The sequence below is a fragment of the Sus scrofa genome, chromosome 4 (genome assembly GCF_054392235.1).
Source record: "Sus scrofa isolate SSC_HxYL_T2T_F1_AM1 chromosome 4, Sscrofa_HxYL_maternal_Yorkshire_Landrace_v2.0, whole genome shotgun sequence".
Lineage (NCBI taxonomy): Eukaryota > Metazoa > Chordata > Mammalia > Artiodactyla > Suidae > Sus > Sus scrofa.
Genome location: NC_139386.1, coordinates 17,985,306 through 17,997,986, shown reverse-complemented (window position 1 = coordinate 17,997,986; position 12,681 = coordinate 17,985,306). Strand labels below are relative to the sequence as shown.

The following is a 12,681-nucleotide window of genomic DNA, read 5'->3' as shown; positions in this document are numbered from 1 at the left end:
GCCTCAAAGATCCTAACCACTCCTTCCATGTCAGTTATTTTTCTTCTTTATCTGGTTTCCCAAAAATGGGGTATATAAGGTCACAGGGAAATGTTTGGCTAAAGCCAGCAACTGGGATATTTCCTAGATTTAGTTGAAAATATAGAACCAAAACAAAAACTTGGAAAGCAAGAATTAAAAGACCCAAAACAATGAAGTTTTATAAGTCCACTCAGAAAAAGTCATGCTAATTTAATATAACAATATTATGCTTTTAGAGTTAAGAGCCATGACATATGGTAGTGAGAGTTGATGCCAAAGGAAATGATGAAAAGCTCTGCTATTCATCAGATGGTCACTAGAGGGGGTGATAGCACACAGATCGGCTTCAGTTCCTCAGCAAGTAGCTCGTCCTTCAATAGCGCAAATTTCCCATCTCCTCTAGTGGGTCAGAGCTTTTCGTTGCCATGGGAATCCCTAAACAAGGGGTAAATATGTCGACAATAGCCATAGACAATTTTATTTTTCATCCTTTTTTTTTTTTTTTGGTGCATGGCAGTCTCAGAGCACTCCATCTGCAGCCTGATGTTGCTCACTGGCCTGTTAAGTCTGGGCAGCACAAGCTATCCATTATTGCTAAATGGTATCACAGCACGTAGCTCTGTTCACACACTGTGGTGCATTGTAAAGGTCCCTGCTCCATGGAGAGGAGGAGAAAAAAAAAAACCCTCTTTTTTCCCCTCCCTCTTTTTCCTTGCTCCCCTTCCAAGTGCAGCTGAATCTTCAAATGTGGGTAACTCCCAAGTCTGTCTGTATCAGGCTAGAAGACATTCACAGTGATTCAACATGGAGAGAGTCGGTTTAATTTGGGGCAAAGAAGAACTGGATTTATTAGATTTATTCTTTGGCGCTCAAAGGTAGATGTTTGAGGTGACTAGGTTATATTTAAAATAAATTGATTGATTAAAAGATATTCTTTTAAATGGAGTCTGTGTTAGAATTAAGGCCAGGAGTAGCAATGCCCAGTGCCTTAACTGAGGGTGTATCAGGACAGACCAGTTTGTAAGAAATAGCTGTAAGCCATTCTGAAGCCCACTAGCCGAGGATGTAAATTATGCAGAGAATGTGGCTGTATTACCAATAGCAGGTTACCTTCTTATCTCTGCCTTGGTTTCCTCAGTTGTACTCATCCTTTACTATGTATCTAGTAGGTGTTAGGCCCTCTTCTGGATATAATTATTAATAAAGATGACTTGCACTTGAAATGCTTACACTCAAGGGAAATTTTACCCCTGAGAATTAGACCTGATCCAAGGGGGAACTAAGGTTGCTATGACAGTAACACAGATTACTCACAATTAGATCCCTCCTTTTCTCCAGTTCCCCCTCCTAATGTTAAATGAAGGAAGAGCTCCCTCACAGAATGACTGGGAGGAGAAACAGGGCTTTGGACCCAAGGTCAGCATCCAAGTCAGATGATTCACAGAAGTGCTAAGTGTGGACCTGCCTGTGTGTGGCACGTGAAAGACCAAGACATTTGTGCTCACCAAATGAAAATACAGATGGAAGGATAGAGGTGTCAACTAATAAAATGGGTGGAGCACTTTGAGGATTCTTGGTGGATGTATTTAAAGTAGAAAAATGTTGAACACTCCCTGCACCATAGAATACCGAACCTGCATATAAAAGAAAAAACAGTCCACATGCAGTCTTTAATTTTAGCTTCATCTCCCAAATTTTATCTGTCACTGAGACAAAATGTCTTTTATCACTCTCAACATTAGAATACTTAAATCACAGCACATTAAATATCCATTTTTAGGGTGGTAAAAAATCATGTGTAAATTATTAGGAAGGAGAAAGGAAATGAAGTAATCAGCTGTCCGGTTTCTGGGAGGGGTGTTCCAAATGCCATTCCTGTAGAGAACTGTTGACCTTTCCTTGAAACTTTCATTGACAAGTTGGGTTCCCAGCACATGGGAAATTCCCGCCTCCATCTGAGATTTCCCGGAGGACATATCCCTCAGAGCTTCAGAGACATAAAACTCAGATGAGCGGATGGCTTGTGAGGCACAATCATCCAGCCATTGGGGATGCTCCTCTGATGATGTTGGCCAGCGTTGGCTTCTTCCCCAAAAGGCCTGAGGGTGTCTCCTTAACTGGAAACACACTTTGCAGTTATAGACCTTTCCCCAAATGGTTCTTGTTTTGTGATTCAGCATGTGACTCACTCAGTTAATAACAACTTCTCTTCTGTCCCAGACACCCCCTGGGAAATTTGGATCTCTTCTGATTTGGGGAGGAATCCTTGGGTCATTCACCAAGGCTACAGGTTTGAAGGTTACTTGTCAGTGAAGCAGAGATAAGGGAGACTGGCTGTTAACCTACTGAACTGCCGAGGAGCTAGTAGTATAGCAGTAGAAAATGAGATCTTGGCATCAGAAGATGCTTGTCTTATAGACAATGTTGAAATGCTTGCAGAAGAACTTATCTAATGAAAATGAGCATGTGTGATTGTTCAGAGTGGGAAAATCCATTCATAGGTCACACACTTTGCCCCCCAGCATCCACTCCACACTGTCTTTGTTAGGTAGTAACCATAGACCTGAGGTAGAATGGACTCACCTCCAGTTCTGGGGGTGGGTCTTAAGTGCCTAATCTAATCCCCCTCTATTATGCTGCAATGATCAGATTAGGAATGGACACTTAACCAGGCTTAAATTAATCAGGACAACTTTCTTTGTCCTGGGAAACCTAGATCATTTTCAACAGGGTGAAGCTGGCAGGTGTTCCATGGGTTGAGGAAAGATACTATTTTTTATTTTCTGGATACAAGAAAGCATATGTGTGGCTCTAGAAACTGGAGACAGCCATCCTGTGACTACCTGGGAAGCTCGGCCTTAGGACAAGCTCACAGGAAGAAAAGGGAGCTGGAAAGAAACTGGTAATAGCAACAAGCTCCTGGATGAAACCAAAGGGCATTCTTCTGCTCTACTTTTTATATTAGCTGAAATAGTTCTTTTATTACTTAAACTACTTTGAGTTGGATTTCCTATTACTACTGACAGAAAGAATGCCTACTGATGTAATTAATTAATTGCTCATTCAGTCGCTTATTCTATAAATAGTTATCAGCTGTCAACTATATGCAAGGCATAAAGACGAAGGTAATCCTTTCCTTCCAGGAGGACAGAGTATGTCGGAAAGGCAGACAAACAAGTGGAAAGTAAATGTATAGCCTGGCAAGTGCTAAATTCAGGCAAATGTATATGCGGTATTGTTGGAAGAAGGAAGAAGGAACTCCCAAATTTGCCTTTGAAGGCAGTGAGGGGAGCTCTGGGGTGGAGATGGCATGGGAAATAACTGTTAGGATGAGATCTGGAAATAAGGCAGGTGAGGGCATCCGGGAAGAGGGAAATACATCTTCAAGGAAACTTAGGCACAAGAAGACATGGCTTATTTGACGTGGGTGGAGCATAAAAACCAAGGTAGGGGAATGGCCATTGATAAGGCTGGACAAATGGCCAGGGTTAAACATTAAAGAATCTTTCATTTAAGGTAGGAGGTTTTGTTTGATTTTGTTTTTTGTTGTTGTAATTGAGGCCAAAAAAGAATGTTGACCAGAGTTTCCATTTTGAAACCATGTATTTTATGAGTTCTTGGCCTCTGGATGATGGAAAGCAGTAAAGTATTGTGGTAGAGAATATGGACTTTAGAGTAAAACTGCTTGTCTCAAATCCTGGTTCTTCTATCTCCCTGTGCCTCAGTTTTCATACCTGAAAAATGGATCCAATGTAGTTGTTGTAAGGTTTAAAGAAGAAGAAGTTTTTAGTACAGAGGCAGGCACGTGGTGTGCTTAAAATATGTAATTTTTCACTCCAGACTTCCCCTTGTTGATTTCAGTTCCTAACAAAGGGAACAAATAAGTTCTCTTTGTCATGATGAACAAATAAAGGTATGGAAAAAGCTGTTTCCAGCTGCTTCATTATACAGTGTATAGTCTCAAACCTGAGACTTTTTTAAAAAGTTGGTCATCCATTGTTTCATGCAGTTTAAGTGAACTTTTTTGTTCAGGTGGCTTATTTGCAGTGTGGCTAATTTTTGTATTTCTGGAGCAATGTGTGCATACTCCTAGGTAGAGTAGCCCATGTAAAGATGCATGTACCAGACCCTCTCCCCCCAAATAAAACATCTCCATACGTTAAAGATAAGGTAAACGATAAAGATCTAGTCCAAGGTGTGCGGTAGGAGATTAGGTGGTCCACAGTAACTCATGATAGGTCCATGAAGTGAACAAAATGGGCTGTCCATGTAAGATTTTGTCTAGATGGAAATGCCAGACCTTGATGTAGGCAAGAGCCAGGCAGGGTTGATATTCTGCAGGTGTCCACACCTGTATGGCCACACTGGTTGTTTATTACTAGTACTGTTTTGGAGGTTCGGCATTCTTCTGGTAAACCCAGGGTTGAGCCATAGTACCTCTTAAGTCTTTGGAATAGCCATCCTTGCAACTGATGTTCCCACTCTTCATACCTAAAACTCATGGATAAGAGAGTATGACTGGCAGGCAAAAACAGTGGGCTAAGTCAATCATAGTTGTGTGGGAATTGAGTTCAAAGGAATAAAACTTAACAAATCCCAGATGAAGTGAATGAAAGAAGCACTGGGGTAACAACAGCATGGTTCTGTAGGGGTGCGGCATCAGGCCACCGAGGAACCAGACAGGCACAGCTTTTGCGTCCCACTATCTCTTTCTAGCCATACAGATTTTTGCAAGTTATTTAACTTCCCTGGGTCTCAGCTTAAGTGGAGAAGGCTGGCAGTGATTCTTACCACAAAGAGTTTCTGCGAAATTAAAAGAAAGTATCATCCAGGATGGAATGTGGCACAAAGAATGAATAAAAATGGTATCTGTTATTGTTATTGGTTTCTGACCAGTCATAATGGAAAGAACAGTCACTTTTCATATTTATGACCTCTTTTGGCAGTTATAGATTACGGATATCTACTAAAATTTACCTGCTGCCCAAGTTTTTAAAATTTTCTAGGAAATATTTCCGGAATAGCTCATCCCACCCTTGTATAATATAACATTCAGAGGTGATGTATTGCAATTTCAAAAAACCGTTGAGATTAAATTTTGCCCAGATGAGAGCAAACACCAGTTCCAGCACATTTCACTTTACTTGTCATTGTATCTCCAGACCTAGCACAGTGCCCTGGATATACTCAGTGCTCAGTGAGTGTGTGTTGACTGCATGAATATCTGGGTAGCCTGTAACTGATTACTGCTAGATTTCAAGCATTGCCTGGAAGAATGTTCTTTTCTTGGGATGCTTTCACCCTCATTTTAACTCTTTTACTCTTATAATTTTCTCATCCAGTCCTGCCTTGTGATATGAATATTTTGTTCTTGTCTTATATCTCTTACTGAGTTATAAGCTCCTGAAATCAGATCCCGTGTCTTACTTTCTCTTTTCTAAAAATTCGAATGGACAGTTGACTCTCAACAAATATCTGTTGCATGTGGAAGTAATCTATGAACTATTGTATTCAGTTTTAAGATGACTTGACCTTCGATGGGTCTGTACTCTAAGACCCTATCATCTCTTTATTTGAGACGTGATACCTACTTGGCTCTCTAGTAGGTCACAAGGGCTTTGCTTCCTGGACCAGCATGGAGAGTGAAAGACTGGATTCTCCATTCTACATCTCAAACTTCTCATCATAGTAGTCATCTGTTCTGAATCACACTAGCCTTGGCCACCTCCCCATAGTCTGCCAGTGCCAGCAGCGGGATAGTCTTCATGGCTTGCCAGGTAATACCTTGCCCAATATTTGCCTGCTGTGAATTATACTCTCTGAATCATAGAGAACATCCTGCCCGGTTCCACTTACATTGCTGGAGGTTTGCTATGGAGTACTAGCTATAGCAAAATATATGGTTAGGGCAAAGGGCATGCAGAGATGTAGAGCTGTCGGAAGGTAAGAAAGAAAGCACTTCACTTGGTTGAAATGACATCCAGAATCACATCTGAAACTTTACCATATTCTTGAGCTTTCTTCCTCCTGGTATGTCCATTTGATAAAGCACATTCACTCAGAGGTGCATTGGATGAAAAGGGTGCTACACCCCAGCACAGCAGAATCTTGTGAATTGCTAACACTTAGTTCACAGCAGGCACCAGTTGCCCGGTAGTTAGTTAATGTAAGGTCTCAGAAGAGAAAAGGAGGTAAGCCAAAGGAACTTGACCTTATGTCCCTGCTTGCTGAGGCTCTTGTTTTCTATAGCTCTGCTTTTTGACTTTTCTTTCTCAGGTACTGCTCCTGTCAGTTTCTTTCCATCTCAGAATTAGATTCCCTGCTTCTTGCTATGTCTTTGGATAAGAAAATGTCTATTTTGGAAGTTCCACAAGCATATGAAGGCAGTTTCTAACACTTTTATGTATTCTCTTGGCCAACCAGGAAGATTCCACCATGCAAAAAAGAACTTGGATCATAGCTCTAAACAAGTTGTGGAGAAAGAGGGTTTCATCCTGCCATTTGCTCATTAAGAAAATCAGTGGGTAAATTATTGCCCATTCTAACCAGATTCAGAGAGACTTGGGTATTTTTCATTTTCCATTTCATCTAGGAACAGTATGTTTACAGTTAATGTGAGTTATGTACATAAGGAGAAATTAAAATAGTTTTAAAGGATGTAAACCAGAAAAAAAATGTGATGCCTAATAAGTTGTCTATATTTTTATAAAACGTTTTATTGAACTAAAATTGTATCATCTTTTCCCTGTAACCTTATCTTGCTTTCCTCATCATATTTATTCCCACAGATAAAGTACTTGGTTATTGTAAAATATGTTTTATGATGTAAGGTGAAGCAGGAAGATCAGCAAAAGACTAATAAGTTTTTGTGACTTTGAATAGTATTTTCAGCATTTCTGTCAATAAGTAGTTTTGAACCCTGGGTTAAAAGTAGAGAATTTCAGGCTATAATACTTCTTAACCATCAAATTATCATAAACAGGAAGACTAGTTTGAGGAGAGAAAGCTGTGCCAAGAAAGCTGTGCTTTTAAATAGTGTAAATTCTTCAGGATGTTTTATTTTTATACAGGACAATTCTTTTTCTTGATGCATATGAGGAATTCGGGGGTAGAGGGCAGAACCTGATAAGACAAAACTGAGAAAATGTAGTTGAATAATATGTTTCTCAGACCAGATGGTGAAAGATCTCATTGTTAATAATAGAAGAAAGCACAGGGGTCAGTGTGACTGGTGGGACACTTGGACTACGTTTAGAGCAACAATTCAAATAGTTGTGATGCAAAATATTATTTAATGCTAACTTTTTTTTTTTTTCTTTTTATGGCTGCACCCATAGCACATGGAAGTTCCCAGGCTAGGGGTTGAATTGGAGCGTCAGCAGAGGCCTACACCACACCCAGGGCAACACTGGATCCCCCAAGCTGCATCTGTGACCTACGCCAAACCTTGTGGCAACGCCAGGTCTTTAACCTACTGAGCAAGGTCAGGGATCAAACCCACCTTTAACCTACTGAGCGAGGTCAGGGATCAAACCAAGCCACAATGGGAACTTCTTGATGCTGTCTTTTAATGGATTCCACTGAAACAGATTCTGAGATTTGGAGTTTTGTGCAAAAGTTTATTGGAGGATGGTCTAGGGAGACATACTTGTTAAGAAAGTGAATAATGTAGGAATAAGCAGGGGGAGGGGGGAGTGGAAACTGGCCCACAGTGCAGTTGAAACTGAGACCTCAGCGGATCCTATGGTAGCTCAACTGGGGTGACCCTTCAGATGATCTAAAATTAAAACAAGTTGGGAAAGCTTTTCTTTCCTCCTTCAGCAAGTAATTTGCTTCATGCCAAGTTCTTGGAGGGGTCAAAAAATTGGGTCTAAGAGCAATTTCCAACAAACATATCAACTGTACATGGTCAGTAGCCAATAGCACTACTTGAGGGTTGGGAGCTGGGTGCACTGGCCTTGAAGAAGGAATTTGGGGCACTAGTATATTGACACTAGAGCAGTGGTTCTTAGAGTTTGGCACCCAAACAAGTAACATTAACATTACTATCTAGAAACTTTTTAGGAATGCAGATTCTCAAGATCTATCCCAGGTCTATTGAATCAGATATTCTGGGAGTGGGACAGAGCAATTTATGGCATTAAAAAGCCCTCCAGGTGATTTTGATGTTCATTAAAGTTTGAGAATCACTGAACTGACATGTCTGTTATGGGAACCTAAGCAGCGAGCATCAGCAAAAGTATTTCATTATCAGAATAATTCGTGTATGTATTTAGATATCACTTTATGATAAAAGTGATCTGATTTCTGCATCTGGTCATCTGTGCCATGTTATAGACTGAAAAGTCAGACACGATTTAAGGCTTCAGTCCGTTTGGTTATGATGGCCAATCAGATGACAATATCCCAGTGTCAGGGAAATGCGGGATGCTAGTCTCCATCATGCTGTGAGAGCTCAACCAAAGGAAGTAGCTAAGAGGAGTGAGTGAAAAACAAAAACAGGGATGCAGACATCATCTGTGTTCTTTTTTGTAGGAGATTGTGAAAGTTCGACATCATGAAAACCTCTAACTTGCATTGGGATGAATTTAGATAGGTACCAAATGTCTGCCGTTTTGCTTTGGAGAAGAAAACAAATACAGTTTTCCTGTTCTTATAGAAAATTTATACAAACACTGATTGGCCATGAAGATAACACCAATAGCCAAGGGGAAAAAAAAAAAAAACACTGCCAAATGGTAAATGATATGGTATTTACAAAGTGTGGATTGTCTATAGACCATGAAAATCAGAACATATTTTTTAAATGAACAAAACAGGAAACTAGAGATGAAAGTGCTTATTCATTAAATCTTGTATCTGAGTTCAGTTACAAGTTCATTGCAAAGATGGTATCATTGCCTCCAAATATGATTCAGAAAGCCCATGTTTTAGAAGGCTCTGGGATTTACTATGGTACATCCTTAGACACTGCTTCAGTTTATCCAATCTGGGTTTCTGTATCTGCTTCTAAGAACTATTAGAAAAAGCAAAAAAACAACAACAAAAAAAAAAACAGACTCAAGGGACAAAGGCTGTCTTCAGCTTCTCCCATCCCATCTTGATCACCAGTTTGCCATTCATAGTCATGCCACCTGGGTTGTTCACCTCATTCACCTTCTTTGAAATGCCGAATGTCTCAAGCATACAAACTCAACAATAAAAGGCTTAATCCTCTCTTCTTTTCAAATAGCATTTGGACTTCATTTTCTTTTCCAACTGCAGCTCAGTCATTGACTGGGCTGTGGCAGCTTCCAAAAACCACTTTTATTTTGTGAGTGGGAGGTTTAGATAACCAGGAATGCTTAATTAAATGCAATATATTTTTCCAATGAATCCCCTATGGTCCACTCATTTTTAATAGCATCTTAAACTTCTTTAATTCCAGGACAACTGGTCTTGAATTTACTAACATGCAGAGTCATCATGGAGACACTTTAACTCTGGTAAGTCCAAAGATACCCTTGAATGGCTCTTCACATCTGTTATATTTTCCCCCGAGTCTCCAATCAGTTGGGGGAAATTAAAACATTCTCACTGCATGGAGGCCGTGTTATAAACATCAGTCTTAGGAGTTACTCATGTCACAGAAATCCCCTTAAAATACGAAATTCTGGAATCCTCTGTTATGGAGAAAACTAATAACAATTCCACGGCAGTTTTTTTTTTTTTTTTTTTCCCTGAGACTTTTAAATAAAAAGATTAAACTGCCAGTGTATTTAAAGGACTTCTTAAAAGATAGGCCATTTACATTTATCTTAAGGAGAAATTGTTTGAGTATCAGTTCAGGCAATGGCTCACATTCCATTGGCTGAAAGAAAACTAGCCTTTCATTAATGCCCATATAAACAGAATAATGATAATTCATTATTTCAAAATTATTGTTTGTTGACATTTGTCCATTGCCAACAATGTTCTGGATATTCTCAAAAACACTAAATGATAGCCCCATTTGTTTCTTTATGAAGTAAAATGGTGTAAGTTATAGAGTGAAGAAATGTATGCTAATTTAACTTGGTGCCTTCAAAAGTTGCTTAAGAAGCGAATTCAATACAGCTTATATAAAATTTTGAGTACAAAGATATATTAAATACTCTTATTAATATAATTTATAAAGAGCTTCAATCTGTTGTTGTTTTGTGATTATTAGGAAGAATGCCATGCCTGTGAAATCTGCACTGTAATTTTTCCCTTCATTTACCTAAGACAGTACAGCTTAGAGATTAAAAGCACAGACTCATCCGTGTCCTTTCTTATGTGGAATTGTGGGGTTACACCACTTATGACTGAATGACCTTGAGAAAAATCACCTAATCTCTCTGTTTTGTTTATTCTTCTGAAAAATGGATAATAAAATGCCTACCTCATTGAGTTATTGTGAGAATTAAATGTATTAGGATATGTAAAGGAGTTAGACTAGTGCCTGGCATCTTGTGAGTGTTATATAGATATTAGATTTTATTGTTTTATTATTTTCATATTGTGGCAGAAGCAATGCTATGTGCTCTCTATACCACTTGTTCTTCCACGACACGAGGAAGGTAATATTTTCCAGTTTCTTCTGTAGGAAAGTTATTACCATATGAATGAATTCTGGCAAATGCAATGTGAGTGAAAATGATATATCACTTCCAGTCTGATACATGTATAAGGTCAGTTTACCTTCTCGATTCTTCCCTTTTCTCAGCATGGAAGCAATGTACTATGATGGTTCTGCTGAAAAACTGACTCCCCATGCATCACCAACACACTTGCTGATAAGATAAAGCAGAGTTCATTGCTTACCCCCATAAAAGAGATGAACCTTACAACCGTAATTCAGTAGTCCAGGATCGATGAAAACTGCTAGGTAGGAATTTTGAGACAAAGGAGACAAAATATCTTAGGTCATGGTCTGTGGATACTTTCTATTGAATAGTTGATGGGATTTGGGAAAATTCCTGTAATGAACAGTCAAACCATTTGCTTTCTCAAGATAGTAGTGGAAGAATAAAGAAATGGTAATGATAAGAGTGAAATATCGAAGTCTTGGTAACTTAACAGTGAGGTGTGGTGCAGTTCTCAGTGTCCAGGCTAAGTGCATGGGTAGATGACTGGTTCTCAGTGGCATCACAAATTGAGCAAACCTGGATCCCTGAGCCACTAGATGGAAGAGAGCTTGTACTCATTGGCATCAGACTTAAGGTGAGCAAGAAGTAAGTTTTTGTTTATTAAAATGATAGATTTGGAATTATCACAAGCCTAGCCTAGATTAAATTATCTTAATGAATACATATCATATAAAAGAGTACATTTGAGTGCTATGAAAACAAAATGAAAGCAAAATGGAAGATATTGTTATGTGATGGAGAGTATGTTTTCCTCCCTGGCAGGTAGGAGAGGATTGTACCATAATAAAACTTCAGCATACCCATAAAAAAGGCTGCATTCACACAACCCAAAGATCTCTACCTACAAAATTTTTGAAGGCACATTTAAAGAAGAAATCAGATTTATGTGATTTTTTTTTTTTTTTGCTTCTTAATTTATAGTTTTGGCTTTCCAAAGACAAAGCTTTTAAATTAAAGAAGAAAAAACAACAAAGGTTGAAAATAAAAACCTAGGAGAATGTCAGTGAACCTAAGTTCTGCCATTGTTTATGAAAATGCAACCCTATCAAGCTCTTGTATTGGCATAAGGGCCTCCACTTCTTATGTTAGCCAGGTTCATAGGGAGAGCTATGACAATAGATGCTTTGAATAGCTGTATTCATTATCTTTCCCTAAAAGATTCAATCAAGCCAAATGGTGGCAAATCCAGATGACTATAGGTGAATCCAGAAAAATTCAATTTATAATCAATCCAAGGATTTAGCTATATAGAGTGTTACAGTGTCAGTAATTAAAACACAGCAGTTGTTTCCTGGAGGATGAATGCATTAAATATGTACAAATAGGTAACATACATCCTGTGAACATTTCTGGAGCATTCAAGGATATTTGACAAGACTGGTCACTCTGCAGTCAAATTCCATGTGTTAATGCTAACTCCATGACCAATTCACAAATGTAGGTCATAGGCTCACCTACAGAGTTACTGCAAGGAGTTTCTAACTCAAAGAATTAGCAACAGCTTGCATAACTTTAAAATGTAGTTGCTGCCTGTGATTTATAGCATACAAATTTATTTTTTTTAACATTATTGAAACCAAAGGAGCTCTTACAGACTTTCCCAACTGACTGATAATAAAGCATTTCTTACTACTGTGTCTGAAAGGAGTGTGTGAAAAGATTATACTAGAAGATATTCAGATACTTTAAAGAAATTAGTCTGTAAATTTAGGGCTGGGCATGTGTTTCCTTTGTACCCAAGCACCCAGAAAATGTACCCTGTTCCCCAGGACTGGTCATAAAGGGTCAGTGTCATAGTTCAGTGTTTAAGATAAAGATAAAAGTGTCTAAAGACACTTCTTAGAGATTTTGTGAGTAACGAAGTAAGTAACGGAGGTTAAGAGGCAATACCTGAAGTAAAGATAGCCATCATTTTTACCAGAGTTCAGTAAACGCATATTGAGTAAAAGAAAAACTCATTCATGCTAGTGTGTCATTGTGTGAGCCCTGCTCTATTTGCAGGTGCTCTGAG

At 38.9% G+C, this 12,681-nt stretch overlaps 1 long non-coding RNA gene across 12 annotated transcripts in view; it reads left to right on the top strand.

Annotated features, from left to right (window-relative positions):
* The window catches only part of LOC102159324 (uncharacterized), a 538,926-nt gene that overhangs the window by 337,895 nt on the left and 188,350 nt on the right, over nucleotides 1-12,681 (top strand). For all 12 annotated transcript variants that reach the window (XR_014843430.1, XR_014843424.1, XR_014843431.1 and 9 more), the window contains one exon: nucleotides 9,449-9,506. This is a non-coding gene — a long non-coding RNA (uncharacterized LOC102159324). The remainder of the gene's footprint in view (nucleotides 1-9,448; nucleotides 9,507-12,681) is intronic.